The sequence below is a fragment of the Asparagus officinalis genome, chromosome 7, assembly GCF_001876935.1.
Source record: "Asparagus officinalis chromosome 7, Aspof.V1, whole genome shotgun sequence".
Taxonomy (NCBI): Eukaryota; Viridiplantae; Streptophyta; class Magnoliopsida; order Asparagales; family Asparagaceae; genus Asparagus; species Asparagus officinalis.
The window spans coordinates 137,742,743-137,751,346 of record NC_033800.1 but is presented as its reverse complement, the minus strand read 5'-3'; positions in this window follow the sequence as shown (position 1 = coordinate 137,751,346).

Genomic DNA, 8,604 nt, shown 5'->3' with positions numbered 1-8,604 from the left:
TGAGAATAGCTAGAACTAATACGGGAGCCGTTAGAACTAACAATTACACAACTAGAACTAACAATTACATAGTAGAACTAACACTATAGGGTTAGGTGGTTTTCGTTGATCCAGTGTGCGAGCCGGTGGGGTTATCTGGATGAGGAGCATTGGCGGTGGGGGGAGCATTGGCGGTGGGGAGAGCCCTCGGCAAATTGGATCCCCCGACCCCTTGGTTCTGGAGGAACAGCAACCATTGGTCTCTCTCAACAGTCATGTGCCTGCCGTCCCAACTAACCTCCTGTAACTCTGGGTCAGTATTAAAAGGCTGCGCACGCGGGGCCTCTAAGCTTATGCGAGTGGGTCCCTCAGTCCTCTCCAAATCCCCCCTGCCGAGTACCTCCGTGACGACGTGGCCTTCCCTTAGGATCCCGTCAACTGGGGAGATGTAACGAAAACGAACATGCTTTGGGACATCAGATAAATCCCTAATCTTCAGAAGCACTTTCAACTCTTTGAAGTTATCATGTGTTATTTCACCACATGATATCATGATGCATTCACCGATACCATCGAGCAGAGATTGCAGAAAGTCAAAATCCCAGAGATGGTATGGGAGGTGGAATAGGCGGATCCATACTGGAAAAGGTTGGGGAACCGTTGAAAGCCTGAGATCCTCCTTCCATCGGCGGAATCTGCCCGTAAAGGTGCCCCCATCTACCAGGCCGAGCTCTGTGGCTTGGGTAAGAAGGGCGACGGATGGAAACTGCACCATGAAGCTCTTTCCTGGCGCTTCTTTGATTTGATAGGGCCATGAACTACGATTGAAGCGAAAAGCCAGCATCTCTCTGAGCTCCTGGACGGATGGATGGCCAGACCTAAGATTGAAGATTGCGAACGCGGAGAGATGTAGGATGGTGCTGGCGGTGTTGGCAGGGACGGTAAGCATCCTGGGAGGGGCACGAAAAGTAATACCGTGATGACAATCTCGAGAGGTATGCCCTGACCCATGGCAGTGTGTACAGGTGCCATCCATAGCCATCTGTGATGGTTTATGACAGAGATTGAAGACGCTGGACTTAGGTATTCGTTTGGGGATGAGGGATTTAGAGAGGCGCCTGTTCTGGTGTAAAAGGCGCCTGTTCTGGTGTAAAAGGACAAAGCTCGAATATCGAGGGAAATTCTATTTTAACACCCTTTCCTGAACTGGAAAGACACGGATATTATGATGTGATCTGTTGGGGTGATAGACATGTCTTGGAAAGCAGCGAACATATTAATGATGTAACATCTAGAACTAACACTTACTCAAATAGAGCGCTAGCGAAATTAGAACTGACTGTAAGTAAACTAGAACTAACATTTAATCAATATGAACTAACGTAGCATCTATAACCAGCATGGTCGATAGAAATAGCGGAGGCTGCGGTTAGAACTAACACTTTAAATCTAGGACTGCCTGCATATAAATGCCTACTAACATTATGACAATTAGAACTAACGTTGTAAGTATTTTCATGTTGAATATTTCCTTTTTTACTTTCAACTTGAGCAAATACTGATTGAATAATATGTTTCTTATGAACTCAGAAAACTTTACTTCGTTATCCTCCTTCGTATTTCAAGTAGAACCAGCTTTTTTGCTTGAGTTTCAATTAGAACTATCACCAAAACAACTAGATCTAACACGAGATGGAGTAGAACTAACACGATACGGTTCGTAACTGACTGTATATAAGTTAGTTCTAAGTCGTGCTGGCGAACATTATGACAATTAGAACTAACGTTGTAAGTATTTTCATGTTGAATATTTCCTTTTTTACTTTCAACTTGAGCAAATACTGATTGAATAATATGTTTCTTATGAACTCAGAAAACTTTACTTCGTTATCCTCCTTCGTATTTCAAGTAGAACCAGCTTTTTTGCTTGAGTTTCAATTAGAACTATCACCAAAACAACTAGATCTAACACGAGATGGAGTAGAACTAACACGATACGGTTCGTAACTGACTGTATATAAGTTAGTTCTAAGTCGTGCTGGCGAACATTATGACAATTAGAACTAACGTTGTAAGTATTTTCATGTTGAATATTTCCTTTTTTACTTTCAACTTGAGCAAATACTGATTGAATAATATGTTTCTTATGAACTCAGAAAACTTTACTTCGTTATCCTCCTTCGTATTTCAAGTAGAACCAGCTTTTTTGCTTGAGTTTCAATTAGAACTATCACCAAAACAACTAGATCTAACACGAGATGGAGTAGAACTAACACGATACGGTTCGTAACTGACTGTATATAAGTTAGTTCTAAGTCGTGCTGGCGAACATTATGACAATTAGAACTAACGTTGTAAGTATTTTCATGTTGAATATTTCCTTTTTTACTTTCAACTTGAGCAAATACTGATTGAATAATATGTTTCTTATGAACTCAGAAAACTTTACTTCGTTATCCTCCTTCGTATTTCAAGTAGAACCAGCTTTTTTGCTTGAGTTTCAATTAGAACTATCACCAAAACAACTAGATCTAACACGAGATGGAGTAGAACTAACACGATACGGTTCGTAACTGACTGTATATAAGTTAGTTCTAAGTCGTGCTGGCGAACATTATGACAATTAGAACTAACGTTGTAAGTATTTTCATGTTGAATATTTCCTTTTTTACTTTCAACTTGAGCAAATACTGATTGAATAATATGTTTCTTATGAACTCAGAAAACTTTACTTCGTTATCCTCCTTCGTATTTCAAGTAGAACCAGCTTTTTTGCTTGAGTTTCAATTAGAACTATCACCAAAACAACTAGATCTAACACGAGATGGAGTAGAACTAACACGATACGGTTCGTAACTGACTGTATATAAGTTAGTTCTAAGTCGTGCTGGCGAACATTATGACAATTAGAACTAACGTTGTAAGTATTTTCATGTTGAATATTTCCTTTTTTACTTTCAACTTGAGCAAATACTGATTGAATAATATGTTTCTTATGAACTCAGAAAACTTTACTTCGTTATCCTCCTTCGTATTTCAAGTAGAACCAGCTTTTTTGCTTGAGTTTCAATTAGAACTATCACCAAAACAACTAGATCTAACACGAGATGGAGTAGAACTAACACGATACGGTTCGTAACTGACTGTATATAAGTTAGTTCTAAGTCGTGCTGGCGAACATTATGACAATTAGAACTAACGTTGTAAGTATTTTCATGTTGAATATTTCCTTTTTTACTTTCAACTTGAGCAAATACTGATTGAATAATATGTTTCTTATGAACTCAGAAAACTTTACTTCGTTATCCTCCTTCGTATTTCAAGTAGAACCAGCTTTTTTGCTTGAGTTTCAATTAGAACTATCACCAAAACAACTAGATCTAACACGAGATGGAGTAGAACTAACACGATACGGTTCGTAACTGACTGTATATAAGTTAGTTCTAAGTCGTGCTGGCGAACATTATGACAATTAGAACTAACGTTGTAAGTATTTTCATGTTGAATATTTCCTTTTTTACTTTCAACTTGAGCAAATACTGATTGAATAATATGTTTCTTATGAACTCAGAAAACTTTACTTCGTTATCCTCCTTCGTATTTCAAGTAGAACCAGCTTTTTTGCTTGAGTTTCAATTAGAACTATCACCAAAACAACTAGATCTAACACGAGATGGAGTAGAACTAACACGATACGGTTCGTAACTGACTGTATATAAGTTAGTTCTAAGTCGTGCTGGCGAACATTATGACAATTAGAACTAACGTTGTAAGTATTTTCATGTTGAATATTTCCTTTTTTACTTTCAACTTGAGCAAATACTGATTGAATAATATGTTTCTTATGAACTCAGAAAACTTTACTTCGTTATCCTCCTTCGTATTTCAAGTAGAACCAGCTTTTTTGCTTGAGTTTCAATTAGAACTATCACCAAAACAACTAGATCTAACACGAGATGGAGTAGAACTAACACGATACGGTTCGTAACTGACTGTATATAAGTTAGTTCTAAGTCGTGCTGGCGAACATTATGACAATTAGAACTAACGTTGTAAGTATTTTCATGTTGAATATTTCCTTTTTTACTTTCAACTTGAGCAAATACTGATTGAATAATATGTTTCTTATGAACTCAGAAAACTTTACTTCGTTATCCTCCTTCGTATTTCAAGTAGAACCAGCTTTTTTGCTTGAGTTTCAATTAGAACTATCACCAAAACAACTAGATCTAACACGAGATGGAGTAGAACTAACACGATACGGTTCGTAACTGACTGTATATAAGTTAGTTCTAAGTCGTGCTGGCGAACATTATGACAATTAGAACTAACGTTGTAAGTATTTTCATGTTGAATATTTCCTTTTTTACTTTCAACTTGAGCAAATACTGATTGAATAATATGTTTCTTATGAACTCAGAAAACTTTACTTCGTTATCCTCCTTCGTATTTCAAGTAGAACCAGCTTTTTTGCTTGAGTTTCAATTAGAACTATCACCAAAACAACTAGATCTAACACGAGATGGAGTAGAACTAACACGATACGGTTCGTAACTGACTGTATATAAGTTAGTTCTAAGTCGTGCTGGCGAACATTATGACAATTAGAACTAACGTTGTAAGTATTTTCATGTTGAATATTTCCTTTTTTACTTTCAACTTGAGCAAATACTGATTGAATAATATGTTTCTTATGAACTCAGAAAACTTTACTTCGTTATCCTCCTTCGTATTTCAAGTAGAACCAGCTTTTTTGCTTGAGTTTCAATTAGAACTATCACCAAAACAACTAGATCTAACACGAGATGGAGTAGAACTAACACGATACGGTTCGTAACTGACTGTATATAAGTTAGTTCTAAGTCGTGCTGGCGAACATTATGACAATTAGAACTAACGTTGTAAGTATTTTCATGTTGAATATTTCCTTTTTTACTTTCAACTTGAGCAAATACTGATTGAATAATATGTTTCTTATGAACTCAGAAAACTTTACTTCGTTATCCTCCTTCGTATTTCAAGTAGAACCAGCTTTTTTGCTTGAGTTTCAATTAGAACTATCACCAAAACAACTAGATCTAACACGAGATGGAGTAGAACTAACACGATACGGTTCGTAACTGACTGTATATAAGTTAGTTCTAAGTCGTGCTGGCGAACATTATGACAATTAGAACTAACGTTGTAAGTATTTTCATGTTGAATATTTCCTTTTTTACTTTCAACTTGAGCAAATACTGATTGAATAATATGTTTCTTATGAACTCAGAAAACTTTACTTCGTTATCCTCCTTCGTATTTCAAGTAGAACCAGCTTTTTTGCTTGAGTTTCAATTAGAACTATCACCAAAACAACTAGATCTAACACGAGATGGAGTAGAACTAACACGATACGGTTCGTAACTGACTGTATATAAGTTAGTTCTAAGTCGTGCTGGCGAACATTATGACAATTAGAACTAACGTTGTAAGTATTTTCATGTTGAATATTTCCTTTTTTACTTTCAACTTGAGCAAATACTGATTGAATAATATGTTTCTTATGAACTCAGAAAACTTTACTTCGTTATCCTCCTTCGTATTTCAAGTAGAACCAGCTTTTTTGCTTGAGTTTCAATTAGAACTATCACCAAAACAACTAGATCTAACACGAGATGGAGTAGAACTAACACGATACGGTTCGTAACTGACTGTATATAAGTTAGTTCTAAGTCGTGCTGGCGAACATTATGACAATTAGAACTAACGTTGTAAGTATTTTCATGTTGAATATTTCCTTTTTTACTTTCAACTTGAGCAAATACTGATTGAATAATATGTTTCTTATGAACTCAGAAAACTTTACTTCGTTATCCTCCTTCGTATTTCAAGTAGAACCAGCTTTTTTGCTTGAGTTTCAATTAGAACTATCACCAAAACAACTAGATCTAACACGAGATGGAGTAGAACTAACACGATACGGTTCGTAACTGACTGTATATAAGTTAGTTCTAAGTCGTGCTGGCGAACATTATGACAATTAGAACTAACGTTGTAAGTATTTTCATGTTGAATATTTCCTTTTTTACTTTCAACTTGAGCAAATACTGATTGAATAATATGTTTCTTATGAACTCAGAAAACTTTACTTCGTTATCCTCCTTCGTATTTCAAGTAGAACCAGCTTTTTTGCTTGAGTTTCAATTAGAACTATCACCAAAACAACTAGATCTAACACGAGATGGAGTAGAACTAACACGATACGGTTCGTAACTGACTGTATATAAGTTAGTTCTAAGTCGTGCTGGCGAACATTATGACAATTAGAACTAACGTTGTAAGTATTTTCATGTTGAATATTTCCTTTTTTACTTTCAACTTGAGCAAATACTGATTGAATAATATGTTTCTTATGAACTCAGAAAACTTTACTTCGTTATCCTCCTTCGTATTTCAAGTAGAACCAGCTTTTTTGCTTGAGTTTCAATTAGAACTATCACCAAAACAACTAGATCTAACACGAGATGGAGTAGAACTAACACGATACGGTTCGTAACTGACTGTATATAAGTTAGTTCTAAGTCGTGCTGGCGAACATTATGACAATTAGAACTAACGTTGTAAGTATTTTCATGTTGAATATTTCCTTTTTTACTTTCAACTTGAGCAAATACTGATTGAATAATATGTTTCTTATGAACTCAGAAAACTTTACTTCGTTATCCTCCTTCGTATTTCAAGTAGAACCAGCTTTTTTGCTTGAGTTTCAATTAGAACTATCACCAAAACAACTAGATCTAACACGAGATGGAGTAGAACTAACACGATACGGTTCGTAACTGACTGTATATAAGTTAGTTCTAAGTCGTGCTGGCGAACATTATGACAATTAGAACTAACGTTGTAAGTATTTTCATGTTGAATATTTCCTTTTTTACTTTCAACTTGAGCAAATACTGATTGAATAATATGTTTCTTATGAACTCAGAAAACTTTACTTCGTTATCCTCCTTCGTATTTCAAGTAGAACCAGCTTTTTTGCTTGAGTTTCAATTAGAACTATCACCAAAACAACTAGATCTAACACGAGATGGAGTAGAACTAACACGATACGGTTCGTAACTGACTGTATATAAGTTAGTTCTAAGTCGTGCTGGCGAACATTATGACAATTAGAACTAACGTTGTAAGTATTTTCATGTTGAATATTTCCTTTTTTACTTTCAACTTGAGCAAATACTGATTGAATAATATGTTTCTTATGAACTCAGAAAACTTTACTTCGTTATCCTCCTTCGTATTTCAAGTAGAACCAGCTTTTTTGCTTGAGTTTCAATTAGAACTATCACCAAAACAACTAGATCTAACACGAGATGGAGTAGAACTAACACGATACGGTTCGTAACTGACTGTATATAAGTTAGTTCTAAGTCGTGCTGGCGAACATTATGACAATTAGAACTAACGTTGTAAGTATTTTCATGTTGAATATTTCCTTTTTTACTTTCAACTTGAGCAAATACTGATTGAATAATATGTTTCTTATGAACTCAGAAAACTTTACTTCGTTATCCTCCTTCGTATTTCAAGTAGAACCAGCTTTTTTGCTTGAGTTTCAATTAGAACTATCACCAAAACAACTAGATCTAACACGAGATGGAGTAGAACTAACACGATACGGTTCGTAACTGACTGTATATAAGTTAGTTCTAAGTCGTGCTGGCGAACATTATGACAATTAGAACTAACGTTGTAAGTATTTTCATGTTGAATATTTCCTTTTTTACTTTCAACTTGAGCAAATACTGATTGAATAATATGTTTCTTATGAACTCAGAAAACTTTACTTCGTTATCCTCCTTCGTATTTCAAGTAGAACCAGCTTTTTTGCTTGAGTTTCAATTAGAACTATCACCAAAACAACTAGATCTAACACGAGATGGAGTAGAACTAACACGATACGGTTCGTAACTGACTGTATATAAGTTAGTTCTAAGTCGTGCTGGCGAACATTATGACAATTAGAACTAACGTTGTAAGTATTTTCATGTTGAATATTTCCTTTTTTACTTTCAACTTGAGCAAATACTGATTGAATAATATGTTTCTTATGAACTCAGAAAACTTTACTTCGTTATCCTCCTTCGTATTTCAAGTAGAACCAGCTTTTTTGCTTGAGTTTCAATTAGAACTATCACCAAAACAACTAGATCTAACACGAGATGGAGTAGAACTAACACGATACGGTTCGTAACTGACTGTATATAAGTTAGTTCTAAGTCGTGCTGGCGAACATTATGACAATTAGAACTAACGTTGTAAGTATTTTCATGTTGAATATTTCCTTTTTTACTTTCAACTTGAGCAAATACTGATTGAATAATATGTTTCTTATGAACTCAGAAAACTTTACTTCGTTATCCTCCTTCGTATTTCAAGTAGAACCAGCTTTTTTGCTTGAGTTTCAATTAGAACTATCACCAAAACAACTAGATCTAACACGAGATGGAGTAGAACTAACACGATACGGTTCGTAACTGACTGTATATAAGTTAGTTCTAAGTCGTGCTGGCGAACATTATGACAATTAGAACTAACGTTGTAAGTATTTTCATGTTGAATATTTCCTTTTTTACTTTCAACTTG